General features: G+C 30.4%; 1 protein-coding gene across 10 annotated transcripts in view; it reads left to right on the top strand.

Annotated features, from left to right (window-relative positions):
• The window catches only part of LOC129002832 (neo-calmodulin-like), a 106,818-nt gene that overhangs the window by 32,972 nt on the left and 55,998 nt on the right, over positions 1-17,848 (top strand). For 5 of the 10 annotated variants that reach the window (XM_054430921.1, XM_054430914.1, XM_054430915.1 and 2 more), the window contains exon 1: positions 14,491-14,620. The exons of 2 other annotated variants lie outside the window; for them this stretch is intronic. The gene's annotated coding sequence lies outside the window, so the exon portion shown is untranslated. Of the gene's footprint in view, positions 1-14,490; positions 14,621-14,837; positions 14,854-17,848 lie in introns of those variants that run through there. 3 more of the 10 variants (XM_054430919.1, XM_054430918.1, XM_054430920.1) reach the window with 2 other exon arrangements.

Below are 17,848 nucleotides of genomic sequence, written 5' to 3'. Positions count from 1 at the left end.
GCCTACAAAAAACCTGAAAAATTATATTTTGTAGAGAAAAATTTCGTTCCAAAGATCTAAAAATATCCTAAAAGTTACTTCAAGTTATTCGTGGAATACGTTAATTATGAGAATAGCGCAACTTGGGGCACAACTTTTAGCTCAACTTAAGACGTAGGAAATGAATTCACGGTTGAGAGAGAAATTAAACAAGGGAGAATTGTGACGCGCTGCAGTTTGTAAGGTTCCTATCTAACTTTCTGTAACCTTACTAAATATATATTAGAGATGAGAAAATTTTCAAAACAGTTTTAAGTTGGTTTCTTCCAACCATCATAAAATTAACAACTTGAAAAACAATTGCATGCATATATCTTTCTAGAAGAAAACTGTTAAGTCACACTAAAATCCACATGCATAATTTTCAAGTAGCAATAAATATATACACTACCCAGTTAAAAATATATAACTAAAATACAACAAAGAAAATACCGTAATGATTCAAAATAACATTGATAATATGAACATTTAATTGGAATAAGATTCAAATTTGCTTCTAGTTTTTAACAGGTCTCGATTTTAATTTTTTTCTAAGCCAATGGATAAAAGCTATGCTATTACAAAACTATGATGAGATTGACAACACAACAGACAACAGAAGATCCAAAACTACAAATGGGAACACAAAAAAGAAAAAAAAAATATTTTGTTTGTTAAATACTCATATGTTTGACCAATACACTAGGAAAGCATTTGATTTATCTAATAAATGATGATTGTAAAATAATTTTTTCAACACTCTTAAAAATTGTATTCAATGATGTTTTGTTTATAAACAAAATTATATGTAAACTATTGTAAACAAGTTCAAAACTGTTTTTTGGCCAAAAGGAATACCAGTTGTTAACTTACAATATTTCAAACTGGAATTAAAATTTCAATAGGTTGTGCAGAGCGTTTCGTTACTCTTTGCCGGTTTAAAAGGTGTTATTTCTGGGTTAGTTACAAATTCAATTATCACATTTTAATCTGTTTTAAGTCATGGTTACTCTCAACGCCACCATTATGAATTGTTCAAAAATTGTTTTTTTAATAACCGTGATACATAGAACTTCAAAATACGCATGAATTTTTAAACTAGTCCTACTAATTTATTAAAATAACATAAAAGATTTCCAATGTAAAAAATCAAAATTAGGACCGTGTTAGTTTCTTGAACAAATATAATTATAAACCGTTAATCTTATTAAAACACACAAGGATGATATTTTATTGGCTGTTTTAAGACAAACGCAATGACGCCCCAACATTGGAAATTCAATAAAAATAACTGAGCTATTACATTTTTCGTTTTGCGCCGCCATTAGGGTGGATATATACGCTGGCTTGATCGTTTACAACGATATAACAATCGCAGAACCAATACAATAGTTCCATAAACGTTATGATCTCTGATATAATAGGCTTTTTAATTATCTTACAACTGATCATGTAAAATAATTACTTGGGAATATTTTCCCTTAAAAGAGCAACAGCGGGGAAGGGAAGAAAAGCAAATAACTCCGCAACGTCGGGAGGGAGTATTAGAAGGGTTCAACTTACACGTCAACTTGGCTGTATAGTGTTTGTAAAGCTCAAAGTCGCCCTTAAACCTGCTGAAACCGCTCCTTGCGATAAATCCTCACGACTTGTGTAAAGCCTTAAACGCAAAGGGAACCTTACCTTGGTTATAAGTTGTTATAATTCTCTGTTGAATGCTATATACTTTATAACTCGAAAACTCGTTATTATTCAAGTCAATTGATAATGCACAAACCACTTGATTGACCAATTTTATCTAGGTTAAGTGCTTATAGTGAATGCCCTGAAGATTGCTATGGTTCGATCCAAAGTGAAATAGTTCTGGACCCAAATGCTAATTAAATTGATATTGGGGTATGATGATGTCTAAGAAAAGCTCTTCCTTGCATAGGGCCAACGATCGTTCCCTAACAAAAAAAAAAAAAAACTAATAGCCCAAAAATTCGAAAAGGAAAAAAAATTTTAAAATATAATAATAAAATTTAAAATGATGAAAAGTACTAAAACTGACCATGAGTGATGAGCGATAGGAGAAGGGCAACCATATGCGAACGTTGGTCATAAGCTTCTGCATCTGGTCAAGGACACGGGTATAGGCTTACCTAGTTAGTGGTAAGGGGGGTATGCACAATAAGCTTCGGTTGACGTGCTGGGATCTGAGTCCGCCCTTCCTACAATACAATATCATGAGCGACAAATTATCTAACACTGAAGATTCACCTGGGCCTCAACAGTTTTAATAGTTTCGTGAGATGTTTCTGGGAGAAGGTGGTTAAATGCGATTTTAACTGGTTAAAACATTATTTATGATTTTAATTATTATTTTCTAATGGGAAATATATGTATGGTGTTTTGCTAGTTTGTATATGTTCAAGCGATCTATCCCAAAACTCTATTAGAACCACAGGGAATCCTCGGAATAAAATTGGAATACATCATTTACTATAAAATTAATACGATTTAATTCATGTTATTTGTGATGGTTTCTGTGATCCTTTTTTAGACAGTATTATGTTGTCTAGTTTTTTGAGAAAGTAAGGAATACTGGTTTGTTGGAGAATTTGGTCAATTAAAGGTTATTTAGAAGTATACACTCCCCTATGACAGTAATATATCATAGGCCTACTAAGCCACGTTTGTGATTTCTGAATTTCCGTGATTTCATGACGGATCTTCTAAAAGTTTTAAATATAAGCCCAATTAAAAAGGAAAGAAGAATAACTTTAGTTTTGCCCTTACTGAATTGCAAATCTAATATGAATAACCAATATGATTCGAGAAGATTTAGGTTTATTTCCGTTGAATGGACTCGAATAGATTTAAGAGAGAACACAGGGTTTATTGCAAGATAAACCCCTTCATGAGTGCAATGATAAAATCTTACATTGTTGAATATGATGGTTTTGTATTTGTAGACTCTTTAGCTGAATCAAGTTCTCTATAAACATAATCCTTATAGGTTTATGATTCGGCTTGATATGTGCCTGATATCAAAATAGTGATTTATTTAAATAGGTAATAAATGCAGATTCTCACACTAGGTTTGGTAAGTTACTGTGGGGATATAATAAATAAGTAAGGATTATCAGAAATTATCCATTGAAAATATATTTTGACAAAATACCAATAACCTTATATTCGTAATGTGTGTTATTTTATACAGAATGCAAAAGTTGGTGTAATAGATTATACAAGTATAATTGACTTTAACTATACATCGACTGATCGACCATGTCATTCGGCAAAAAATCAATCTGTAATCTTTTATGATACAATAATAAGAAATCTTCGTTTCCTATTTGGTTCATTTGAATTTAAAATAATACTTCAAACCACTACAATACTCAAATGGGGCTTAACGTAAATAAGCAATACACTACGGACATTATAAATACCAACTGTCACTAGCACTAAAACATTTATTTAGCAACCAAAAATGATAACCGGATTGGTAAATAAACTCTAATTTTCGTTTAACGGGGAACCACTTTAATTTTCTATAGAACCTGTTTATAATAGCTCTTTAACTTAAATTCTACTAATACCATTGTTAATACAATTCTTAAGTAAATATACTCGTCAAAGTCGTTGCGGTGGTATAAATAATTGAACAGAACACAACTTAACAAAGCTTTACAGATCTCTGTTCAGGGACAATATTACAAAACAAAAGAATTCTTAAGAGGCAATATTCCTGGAACACAAAACGGATTGCACAAAGACTACTCGTATAAAATTGAAGATAGGAAAGCGCATGGCTCAAACAGCGCAGCTAGATCTTCCAGCAATACTGAGGCGGATTAAATCGTACTCATAAATAGTTGTAATTGATGAAACATTGTTTCAATAAAACTTTTTTTAGTGCTTCATATATTTTTTCAGATTAAATGGCTTTAAGAAGTGTTATTTTTATACTATTTCCTAATACCCAAATATTTTATTTTTTTGCAAAAAAAATGTAGTTACTATCCATTGATTGTTGAAATGGAATGTTAGTGAGGGAAGAAGTAAATGCAATAAGTGATACTCTAAGTCTAATTTAAAATTTTTAGGAGTAGCTTTAGCAGGTTTATAAAAAGTAGCAGGATGGCAATTGATTTTCAGAAATCATCCAAATAAGGTGAGGATTGGGGCCTGTTTCATATAACCCCTGTAATACAATGCCTGTATTACAGGACTTTTAAATTTAAATATACAATCCTGTAAAATTATGTTTCATAAAAATAATTTTAGTCCTGTAGAATCACCTGTAATATTTACCTGTATTATTTATTTTAACACACAGCTGTTACTGGTAATTTTTTATATAGTTTCGCTGCTATGAATGAACTGTTGTAGCTTCCTTGTCTATGGACATATTTTAATGAAATTTTAAAATTTTGTTTACTTCATACTAAGCTATTAATATTGCAATAATTAACCCAGTATTTTCATCCCTGTAGCAGCAAACCTAAGTAATCATCAAAGTGAATGCTATTTAAATAGACACTAAATCTGACAATTTAAGGGAATAATTTAGTGGAATTCCAGCCAGGTAGATGGAAATTCGCTTATTCTGCAGGTCTGTTGCGGCAGGGTATTATGAATATAGTGATATTATTTAATCTATAAACTTTTCCCTTGATAAAATATCTTTTTATGAGTTTAAGTCCTGAGATATTGATTTAAGAAAGAACCAGTTTATTGAAATTAAGATCATTTTTATACCACACGTCGATCATAAATTGATATTAATTGTTTATTAGTTTAGTCTATTTTGACCTAATTTTCATTTGGGTTATAGGTTAATATTACATAAACACGCTGTTCGTACACCTTACGAGCTTAACAGTTGTCTTAATTTTCTAGTGTACATTTTTGTTTTGGATCCCGATGAAATGTCATCTAGGATAGAATTATATTTTTATTTTAAAAATATGCATGAGTAAAATTCTGCACTCACCAACTTAGTAGGTTTGCTGCCGCGAGGGTATTTTAAAGTAGACGTTTCAGTTCAATAATTCTTAGAATTAAAAAGTTTCACATAACAGCATTGTTTACTTTCATAACAGCAAAGTTTTACGCACAACAACACGGGTAACTGACCAATGCGGTTCAAGGATTGAGAGTGAAGAAGTAAAACTGTAATGATTTGAACTTCAACTAATCAGCTGTTCAGGCCAATTTAATTGTTGAGCCGTGGAATTAGTGTTTGGTACAATGTTCCATTGCATCACTGTCAGTGGCAATGAGAGGTTGTAAACGAAAACATAACCTCTCTTAGAAGCTATTAGTAGTGATATCTAGTAATTAAACCACTGTCCTAGGCAAAGAAGTGTACGCAACTCGCGTAATTAGTGTTAACGCAATCGTTGCGTAAACTATTATAACGTTGTTAGTGATTATTAGGATGCTCAAGGGTCTATGGATTGAACTTTCGTGCTTGCACTGGGTTCTAATGCTGTGAATTTATAATGATTTTGGCTGTTATTATTTCATTACTCCACATATATAAAACAAACAAAAGCAAAGTCTCTTATGTCAGGGTTACTTACTTCAATAAAAGCCTCGTGATAATATTCAACTATCCATGTTGGTATATATTATGTAAATTAACTTATAGATTTGAACACATAATTGCATAGTTTATTTCTACTACAGATTTTTTTTTATTTTACTTAAAACGTGTGGTAAAGTTTAACGAAATCAATACATTTAGTGATTGTGCAAAATATATACTTTTGAAAAATAACTGTATTTGCATTATGAAGAGAAACTATTATTGAATTAGTTTTGTCATATTTTTGTTTTATACACACAAATAAACAAGCTTCCTATTGATGTTAAATCTTTGAGTTCAGCAAGCAAATAATTAATTAATGTACTATTTCAACAATAAACGCACTTTATTCTGAAAAAAATGCATCTTTGGGACGTTTAAAACTTCCAATTAAACATGTTATGGTTGTTCTTAAAATTTTGCATTAGTTTACTAGTAGTCTGTGGCATTTTTATTTATGAAAATATAAAATAGATTTCTTACCTATTAGGAACACTATTTTAAGGAACGATGAATATATTTAATTAAGGATAAATATAAGAAAAAAATATTTTACAGGTACAATATCAAATTATATGTTAATACTAGATTGCATTGTAAACTGTTGTGATTCTACTTTGGATACCTCAAACATGTATGAGAGGTTGTGGAGAATATTTATTTAATACCGCTCCAACTCCTCAATGGAACTATAAAGACTTCGTCTCGCATGCGCGATTACGTTACCAACCTAACAATGCTACATTTCCCTACATAAAATTACCAGCAGTTCTTGGTAGAAGTAAATGGCCAGAAATATTTCACATGCTAATGTACTTTTGTTTAAAGGTCTTTGTTTAAAGGCACATCCTTAGGTTTCTCGTAAATATTTTCCATAATACCACTTTAGCCCAAAATCGTATGTTTATTAAAGTATTGCTAAACGGCCTTTGTTTAGTGTATTATGAATACTTGAGGCGATATATGTTGAACATCGCAACTGTTAAAATGAGGGTGTCAATAAACACTGTACAACTTGATTCCCCTCAATATTAAAAATTGTTAATAGGAAAACAAATCTAGTTATTTAACTCGGATATCAATGAGCACATAGCTAAACGATTGAATTGCTTCTAATTGATTTGTGAAATTAAATTATAAATTTATTGTCGTTTTCTCTCAGCACTACATACGAGTCCCTAACCGGAACGAGTAGTTCAAAACGTTGAACGTTGAACCCGGAGGATAAATTTATGACCTAGGAAAACTCAATTTAGTAAAATAAACTTTGATAAAGATTACATAAAAATTTAAAACATTTTATTTCTTTTGTTATGTTTAACAATTTAAATTATGAAACCTAGTTTTAATTCTATAAAGTGCGATTATATAACTTGAAAAGTAAAAATGTTAGTATAATTTAATATCATTTATAAAAATGGTAAATGTAAGGGTTGAATTCTCACATCACTACTTATAATTCATTATACTTATGTGTGGTCTTACTTTTGGAAAAACCCACTCTCCCCCTCTTTATCGTTGTCGAATAATACCAGGAATTGATAAAATTATAAAATGTATTTTTGAACTGAATTCTCGTATGAGTTTTCACCTAGCTACGCAAGTATACATTAATAAATGATGAGGAGGGAAACACTGAATGGGTGGAATGAATGAAGTTTTCAGACTTTAGTTTGAGGGGATATTTCGTGTTTGAATTGGTAACCCTGTATTTAGTGTAGCGCAAGTCTGGCAGATGTCTCTGAGAACACCTTCTCTACCACCCTCCACAGATCAATATAAACCCTAGTTTCATCGAGATGTTGAATGTGTCCTAACAAAAATTAATTTCGGGTAGTATACGTTATATAACAAATACCAAAAACAGTTTATATTAATTTTAAGCTGAGTATCTGCTTTTAAGTAGGCAGTAAATGAAAACAAAAATAAATTTTACGGAGTTATTTATTCATTTTAGTCTTGCATTTAGACTTATCAGGTATATTCAGAAGTGCAGGGTGGTTCACAGGAAACTGAGATTTTTGAATCGCAAATTTCTTGGTGACTGATGGAGGGAGAAACTCGGATATAAGGTCATTCAGCTCCCTATCCAATGCCATTTAGTTACCATTATGCTGCTATGGACGAAAGATCATTGCATGTTAGCATACGATGCTTTTGTAAAAATTGGTAAGTCAACGTGGTGAGTCAAGAGCTTAACGATGTTTTAGACGTCACCTTCGTGTTGGTTGCCAGTTACTATACAATTTTAAGGCGGGCTTCTTAATTAAAACTTAAGGATCAGTTGTGAAAACAAAAACACATGGAACACAGTTTAGTGTGCTGTGGGAAAATTTGAGGTTTATTGTCCATCTCCCTTTGAAAAAAAGAACTCCTGTCACTGTTAACTATCCTGCACGATACGTGAACTCGTAAACATGATAAGAGACTTTTTCATTCCAGAACTTAAAGGGTAGAAAATCGTCATCAATAACATATGATTTCAACAAGTTTGGGCTACTGCTTACACGGCCAATGCCTCTATGGCAGCAGTTTGAGTGTTATTTCATGTGATCTCATAGTTTGGTGATATTGTGTGTGGCCACCGCGTTCACCGGACTTGTCAATGTGTGACTTTTCCCTGTTGAATCACCTCAAGACATGTATTTACAAAGAAAAACTACGTACTCTGGAAGAATTGAAGGCCACAAGCAGGAGCCAAATTTAACTAATCAAAGAACAGTTACTGAATAAAGTGGAACGTTTTCGACTAGTTAAAAAAATGTGTGTCCGTTTCAATGGTCGCTATTTGAGTGATGTAATTTTCAAAACTTAAAAAAAGGTATTTTTATTTTACTTTGAAAATAGCATAATCTTTACTTCATTTCTATGTCAATAAAACTTTTCTATTTTAAAAACTTTAGGAGCAATAGTATTTTTAAATCCATCCTCTTCCTATGGACAAATAATTCCGTTATACTGCAGTGACATTAAGGCTAAATAAGTACCTTCACTCCAAATGGCGAAACATAATCAAACTGGTGTAACTGGTGTAATCTAAATAACTTAAGAACCATAATTATACAAACAATGGGTTTTACTGTTTACTGTATACCCACAATAGGGTTTTCTGTTCACTGTGTTAGTATGCAAAACGAGTACTTCTCAGCATGTTACTTTGCCCACTTTTCTAGCTATTTTCATTGCTCAGTCATCATCAGGAGTGAGAAAAAGTAGTGAACAGTGTGGACTAATAACGTTTCCTCACTTTGCATGACAGCTGATTAAAACAAATAGTAGTTTGCATCATTAGGAGCTAGTAGCTCCTTTTAGTAAGCAATTTTGGCACCGAGATTGGAAATGCGATTATGTGCCAAACAGACACTTTCGTTTTGTGTGTAAACCAGCTATTTTCATCATACTGTGGAAACAACCTTCAAATTGTTACAAAATTAGACCACATAATTTGAAGTCATGCAAAGTCGTCACCCATGTTTACGTTCTATTGTTTACAAACATATCGTGTTATTAGCAGTATTTTCAAACAAACTTTGAGGTCATCGAACCAAAAAATTAACAATTTTTTTTGTTCCCTGTTTGAAGTTACCCAAAATCAATAAATTTGTGGACGATTACGAGGACTGAAAATTGGCGTTTTCCAGACAGTACGATGAAAATTTAGTTTTAGTTTATTTTTATCTAATTATAATAAACCTTAGATTGGCTGCATTATATTAATCCTTCTTACATGTAAAATGTTATAAATAAACGAAAAACAATGTTATGAACCATTTGATTAAATTTATAAAATAATTGACAGTATTGCTAGTATTTTGATTGCGGAGTTTAAGGTTAGCAATGACATTGTTTATTTCGTCACCACAACAATGCAGTGCAGTCACAAAAATCCTAAACTCAATGTTGTATGTACACTTGTAGAGTTTATTTTTAAACAATGAAATATTTATTTTCGTCATAATTCATAGAAGAGAAAAAAGTTATGAAAATTTACTTCAATCAATCAATCAATCAATCAATTTTGAGATGGGGACGCCACCTAGGTGCGTCTTAGTTATGCAGTAAGTTACTAAATTATGCAAAGGCTACAAACGAAAGAATTTCCTAATATTCAGTCATTGTTTCTTTTCAGGTGGGTATTGGTTTACAATAATTAATTTAATGTTCCTCATTTAACGTAAGTACTCAATTTTATTAATTAAATATTTTAGACAAAAATCAATTAACAATTGATAATTCATTATAATTGATTTTGCGTTTTAATAATCGATTAAAAAAGTGCAAATATATACAAGATAAAATACAGCATATTTATTTATGGTAGGGGGGAAATTGCATTAGTCTAAAGCAGTTCTATTAGCTCAGCATTGTAGTATTCTTATGTTTTAATAATGGCTTTGAAAATTTGTTATTTCTATTCTCAAACAGTAATTATAATAATATGAACATAAAAACCCCACTACTTGTTTTATTTTAAAATGACACAACCCCATTTTGTTTTCAAGTACAAAATATAAATTGTCAATTAATTCGTTAAGATTTTTCCTTAATCAACCACCTTATACGATGACGGTTTTATGTCACTTACCGATATAAATGATAAAAAAGTAATACTTTAACAAATTATACAGTTTTAAACAGACAGTATAGGCTAATAATGGAGTTTAGTAAGACACAAAGCCAAAACACGAAAAAATAGTATGCTTTTCTCTAAGTAGCAAGTTTAGAAATTTATAGCTGAGTTTCTATGATAAGTTTTCTATTTTTTTGTGTCATAGAAATATTTTTATCTAAGCATTGTAAACATTGAAATAATTAAATTTAGTTTTCTATCATTTTTTAAAATTAAAATTCCTTTAACAATATGACTAAATGATTATTTGAACATACTTTTATTAAATAGGAAACACATTTTTGGGTAAAAACCGTTAGAAAGATTTTTGATATCACGGGCCAAATACCGGTGATAGTGCCATATATAGTAAATTTTTACTTTAGATAGTAGATCAATCAATGAATAATCAATGAATGATTAAAACAAAAAAAATTACAATTAAAGCAATTACTATATAATAAATCTCAGATATTGCCTGCCACAGCTCTGTAAGCGAACGGCTTTGGTTGCTGCCGCAAAGTAGAGGTAGTTTAAGCCACAAATTGGGATAAAGAAACCCAGATGGTCTCATTGCTGCCAATTCTGTGGCAAACCTCCTATCTCAACCCAAACTCATTTTAAGCTCACTAAACCCCCATTTATTTATTTTCCAAATACGTTACTACCTACCTTACATTATTCCATCTACTTCGTATTCATAATATTTGTTATCCGTTTCCGTTATTACAAGAGGCTATGGAATGTTCCAATTGGCGGGAAAGTATTATCTAAATATTCAAGAATTATTAAAAGTTAAACACACTTCTCATTGTTTTACAAACCTTAAGGATCAGCTATGCTAATACCTAATACTTGTTAAGCATGAGGTTTGTCCCGGTTTGATGGAGAGAATTTTGTTGTTTAAGATGCATTTTTTGTAACTAACCAATTGAAAAACTATGTTAAAAGAAACAAATATAAAATTATAGGAAAATCACTTATAATGTTGTGTACTTATTAAAGTTAAAAGTTTTATCGCAAAATATTTTGGAGTTTTTAAAAAGATAATTTACTATTTCATTACAGGTACCAAAAAGGCGAGTAATATTAACGAGAGTCTCTGTAACCATCTCGACTCTTGTAAACCTTTCAAGAAATTTCCCTAGAGGGGTATTTGTACTTTTATGAAAAAAAAACGTCAGATTTCGCTTTTGCATTTCTTTTAGTTTGGAAATGACAACTTAATGACAAAGTAACATACTTAATTAATTTTTCTTAATATTGAATATTACAAGTAAAACTGGTATAAATTGTACACAATACGCCTATAGATGTAAAAAAAAGTTAGTTCTTGATTAACCAGAAATTCAAGATGCAGATTAGGAAAAGCCATTGAAATACACAAAATTATGAATGGATGCAGCATTTTATTTGAACCATATGAAAAATCTTCAAAAAATAATACGCTTTTTGGGTAGTCTATGCAATTCTTAAAGACCTAACTAATAAAGGAAGGAAAAGAATATTTAGTAGAATTTAGTGTTCTACCATCAGAAAATTTCATTTATATGTACCAACAGTGTAAGTGTAAAATATTTATTTCAAGTGTTATTAGGCGTATTTCTTTTCGTAAAATTACCAACGCGTAACGTAGTCAGTATATATATATATATATATATATATTGCTTAAGTAATTTATTCGTTTGGCTATGTACATTGAATACTCTTAAACAAAGAAACCATTCTATTTAAGAAGATAACAACTTTATTTTTTACTTATGATTATCAATTCGTCTACTGGAAACCTTTTACGCGTGTAACGCTAACAAAAAATTGTAAATATTAAAAATTAAAATGATCGTAAGAATAGCTATAGAAATAGTTAAATTCATCTGCAAACAAGCGTAGTGACACAGAAAGGCAAATAATCTTTGATGGTTAATTATTACAACTGGTCTTGGATTGGTATTGAGTCTCTTATCGGTTTAGGCAAGTAGATTTTCTCCACGAGGGCTGGGTTTAAATCCCTACAATCAACAATAATGTATCATGTGTTTAACGTTGATTTAACGATTCGTGTTTGTGTGACTCAATGGTTTAAAACCATTCATAAAAAGGTTCATAAATCACCATTCATAAACCATTCATAAAGCATAAAAAGGTTTCTTTAACATGACCGTCTATCTTTTATGGTGTATAAATAAGTGGAGATGTACATTTACTCTTTAGATAGGTTTTGAACCATTATTTATACACCATAAAATATAGACGTGTCATCCTAAAGAAACCTTTTTATGCTCGGGAAACCTAACTTAACTTGAACTACAAATTCATGACACAATATTTAACCAATAATTAATGATTAAACTTTATGTCTTCGTTCCTCCTTCTTTCCATACTCCAAAAAATAGAGAATATAGTAATGTTAAAAGGCAATTAGTAATAATTAAATGTTTTAAAAGATAGTTGTATACAATATTCACATAAGTGAAAAACAATATGAGTTACTGAACATGTCATTCACCATACTCTTTACTCAGGAATCGTCCCTGGAATGAAACATTCTGTAAACTATTTTTTTCTGTTACACTTATTACTTTTGTAGTATAAGTACACTTATTATATTCTGAAAATTTCAAATATCATTATTCCAGTTATTTGACAACCTATGTAATTAACTAAAATTCCATAAGGTCACAGTGTAACCAATTATGATGAAGCCAATTGTCTTTCGCTCAATCCAAATGTCACTAGTTTCATTTGATTCATGAACACTGGTTAGGTATCACTACTAAGATAACAATACCAGTGAACAGTTAGCAATGGGCAAATACAATCACAGCAGAATTAATATTAAACCTTGGTCTTGGTGGGGGAGGGGGGGGGGTGGGTGCTGAGGTGGTTTGGAGGGGAGGGGTGGAAGCCACTTTAGAGTGGGGGGCCTTAGTGGAGGTAATATTGCCAAACCTGGAAGTTTCTTAAATTAGTTTCTTATTCTGTTCTACAAGCTTCAGTACTCACAATTTCAACATAATTTCCTCTTAAACACTGTCTCTGGCCTTATTTTAGTTTGGGAACAATGCCATTATAACCGATACAGTATAGTTGCAAAGAATTTAATCAGAATATAATCTGACAGAATAAACCACATTAAAGTTGGAGTAATAAGATTTTATAAAAAGTATTATATTACAAAAGTCTCTTAAAGCATAGTTTTTAAGGAAAGAAATATATACTATAATTTCTACAAACTATAATTTTTTTGTTGAAATAATAACAAATAATCTCACCTAGATACATTTTAATTACTATGGAATATTAAAAAGAATCTACTCTTACTATGTTCAAACTTGATACCATTACTACTAATCGTATACAGTATTAGTAGCATATTGCGTTTGGTTAAAATACTTATTCATAACCGATAGAGAAGCTAAACAAAGTGAGTGAGTGATTTAATTAGGATACAAAGTCCAATATATTCTGAATTTACGTCGAGTATTGTTAGTTGCTAGGAACTATAAATAACTATAAATTATTAATTAAAGTGGCTGGTGTAAAGCAGTAGGTAACCATAAAATTAAAGTAAAATATAAATCAATAAATATTCTGCCAGTTCCGCTAGCGTTCAGTGCTCGTAGCTCCCTAATTAGCTTAACAAAAGTCCCATATACGATATGTCTCTAATACGAGATCTGACGACGTTAAAGGACACTTTCTTAACTGAGTTAAAGCAACATCAAATTGAATACAAAAATCTTGGTTATAGAGCGGAAAAACTACCTAAAAACGAGTACCAGAAACGAGTACTACCTAAGCAACAAATTAATTTACCATACAAGCTACTGCAAATAATTCTACATTCAAGCAGCCAATTGACCAATGAATGACTGGAAACCATCAAAAATAAATTACTTATGCACTTAATCTATAATAACAAATTAGCATTAGAGTGTGTGTTCTTAGTATGTATATACCATTTATATATTATATAATATTTATATAGGTTACAGTTAGTATAATTAACTATCATATCTATTTCACATTGTTATTACAACTCACATACTCATTAATATGTGGGAATTTATTGACTAGGCATAAAACGGCTATTAACTTTTAGACTGTTTCAAAAATGGGGGTCTGAGATATTACCTGCTTGACTAAGGGGTTTAATAAGTCAGCTGATGCAGCTCGTTCATATTCGGGCGTTTCCGTGTATGCTCGGCTATGTTCGTGTTGTCCCGGATCACGTTCGGTTTCTCGGCTACACACTACCCCAACATCATTCGGGTTTCGTAGCTCCAGAGATAATAACGTTTCTTCTTGCGCGTTCTTCCTTCTACTCTTTCGTCTATTTTCTCGTTTACTTTTGTGCTCTGTGATTAACTACTATCTTCTTTTATACGTTTCTACTATTTGTTAAGGTTGGGGTGAGTTGTCACCACATGGAACCTAATTAGTATAACTAAATGATCTGCTTCGTGTTAGGAACTTATTTTGTTTAGAACTATTTTCATTTCTTCACCACGTATTTATATATTATTTGTAAAAATAATATACAATTGGAACAGTATATTTTACAAAAACGGGTAAACTATACCAAATTTGGTGATGAATTGAATTTTAGTTCAACACAAAACATTTCAAGAAAAAAATGTATATGGTAAAATTAATCATTTTACTTAAATCTTTTAATGTAACCATTGAGAAAAATTATATTTACACCTTGATTTATAGATATTATTTATTGTTTGATTTGGAAAAAAACTGATCGGTAGTCAAATACTTAAACAAAACAGTAAAAACATGTTTCACTACAAAAAGAGACCATAAACAATGTTTAGGATAGATTTACAGACTTTATTGTTGGTTTCGTTATGTTAAAAAATTGTTAAATAAACACCATAAGACATTCACAGACTTTTCTCAGAACACAATACCAATACATTCAAGGTTAATAAACACGTAACAGGATAATTAACTGATTTACCAATTCAATTATTGACATTGTTACATTTATTAATTTGTATTTTGTTCTAACTATTGGGTTTTAAGGTGGTTTTTAAGACAATACGTTAGAAGAAATTCAAATATAACTGTATCATTATTCTCTTCGTTAGCACATTGATCTTTTAAAAGAGTATAAAAAAAACAACAAGATTTTTCTCTACGTCATCGTTAAGGCGTTTATTCAAGACCTTAAAATAACAACCATTTGTTTCACTGCTTAGTAGTATCTTTGCAATAGTCAATGGTAATTTATTATGCTTGGTAAACTATTTTTACTATAACAAGGCTCACATGTTATTGTTTAGCTTAAAGAACTTTGAAAATGTTTTAGCCATGCCATTCTTTAATTTTTACAAAACGTAACCCTAACAATATTACCAAAAGTCTGAAATAAACTGGAAATTTAAAAAAAAATATTTTTCTGTATAACGTGTTGATCACTCTTTATATTACTGTAATCAATAAAGGAATCATTGTTTTTGGTGATATAAAGTGATATCATAGCAAATATCAGTAACATCGAATACTGTTCAGTGCTTCCAATGTTTACGAAAAGTTTATTTGTTAATTTATAGTTTATACAATATTTAGGATAATATTACTATATAAACAATTTATTTGACCGGTAAAAAATTATCGTGCAATGATATATTTGTTTATGTAATATCATTGTAACGTTAACTCCGTTTACTCATTGTTCTACATGCATAGGTCATACTGAGAAAATTTGATTAATAAGAATTAGTTAATGGTAAAAATAAAAATTTCAAACAATATTATATTTAATATTAAAATGCATGACTGTGAAAATTCCAGTAAATGAGATGAAAACCTTTGTTGTAAAGTAGTGAATATAACCAATAAGGGTGGTATTGCTGGATTTCGGAATCACTGCACGGATATTTCTCCTAATACTTGTTCCAGTTTCACCTGCTTTTACCTGCAGATTGTTCTGTCGAGTTCAATATAAAATACTAACCGTAAGCGTTCTTATTCTACCAATACAGTTTTAAATCAAGAATCAAAATCGCTTACGTGTCCGATGTGTGCATCGGTTTTATAATGTCGAGATTTTGATAACTAAATTTTTACTATCACATTGATTTATTACTAATACGTTAGGAGTTTTAGCATAACAGGCAATACGACGTTAACATTTGAGTTTAAAAGTAATATTTGAGTAATAAAAATAAACTACACTATTTTTTGTTCCGCTAGTTTTATTACGCTGTCATTCTTCAGTACTTTTTCACATATCCTAGATCAATTTTGTTAGAAGGTAATACATAGGTAGCTGTACTTTGAAATAGAGGTTTCACAGTTTGAAACAATTGATACAAAATTAGTTGTTAGGAAGTAACACCAAGGAGAGAGGTCCACATGACGATGAACTTATTGAGTAAGATTTTTTACTAGTTATTCTAGTCCGGATTTTTACAATACTATTTATGTAAATCCCATCTAGTTACTTACAGATTAAAAACTAGATCTGCAGTTAAAAATTTAATTAATACATGACCAAGGAAACTTAAGCGTCACTCTCAAATGGCGAAATCATAATAATGATAGTCACTTCATAGAATGGAGAAATGAAGACATAGTGTTATTTTATATAAGACCAATGTCAAACAAATATTTTCTTTATTTTATTTAAAGGAAATTTCTACTTGTTTAAGTAATTACCATTTATTAAGTTCAGTTAAAAATGAACGATGGTTTGTGAGAATAGCATAACAATAAATAACTTTACTACTGAAGCTATACTATTACAACAGCTTTAGTATTTGTAGAATCTACAAAAGCTGCAATACACCATTTTTGTTATTAGGAAGAAACATTTGCGTAATTCAAACAATTTCAATACGATAAATAACTGGTTGAGTAAAAAATATCTTTACCTGAGCTTTGCGTCGGCTCACTAAAAATTCAGAATAGAAACAAACAACTTTAAATCCCGCTAAGAAAGACAGAAGAAAGATAGATGGCATCAATCGTATCAAAGTGAAACAAATAAATAATTTATTTTGTATAACCCCGTTAAACATTCCAACCCCATTTTAGTTGTGAAAGAAATTGTATTTGGTTTCGATAATATTACTACACAGAACCTCGCTAGTTTTATTAATATGATTTATTTTTTATTTAAATATTTTATATATATATATATGGTCTTTTGAGAGCAGATAATTGAGTAGAAAAGTAAGCATTAATCGTTGTTTTTCTAAATACTATTTTCTAAGACAACATAGTTATTACAGTATGTTGACCTCATTTAAGTTAACTGTGTGGGTGTGTGTGTATGTGTGAGGGGGAGGTTAAATAAAGCTTTGGTCGCTATTTATAGAAACGTGTCAACTATATTACTTATTTAGTAATTACTTATCCTTTATGTGCCTTTTATTTTAAGAAAAATAAAAAAACAAAAAAAAAACAAAATGGGGTTTGTTTTTTGTTGATGGTGTAATCTATGGTGTAAAAATGAATTTCCCCATTTTGACTCTAAAAACATAAGATTTTGCTATTTCTTTCCATAAAAATCTTTTGAGCTTAAGAAAAGAAATAATGTAGTATGTTGAAGCGTTGTCGTATGTCTAGTGGTTACAAAGAAAATAAATAAAAAGTGTAAATAAACAAATTCTTTTGTTATC

Source organism: Macrosteles quadrilineatus, unplaced genomic scaffold, assembly GCF_028750875.1.
Source record: "Macrosteles quadrilineatus isolate MER2022 unplaced genomic scaffold, UCM_ALF_1.0 Scaffold_9__3_contigs__length_116548681, whole genome shotgun sequence".
NCBI classification, from domain to species: Eukaryota; Metazoa; Arthropoda; class Insecta; order Hemiptera; family Cicadellidae; genus Macrosteles; species Macrosteles quadrilineatus.
The sequence above is the reverse complement of the archived record's forward strand: the minus strand, read 5'-3'. Positions and strand labels throughout refer to the sequence as shown.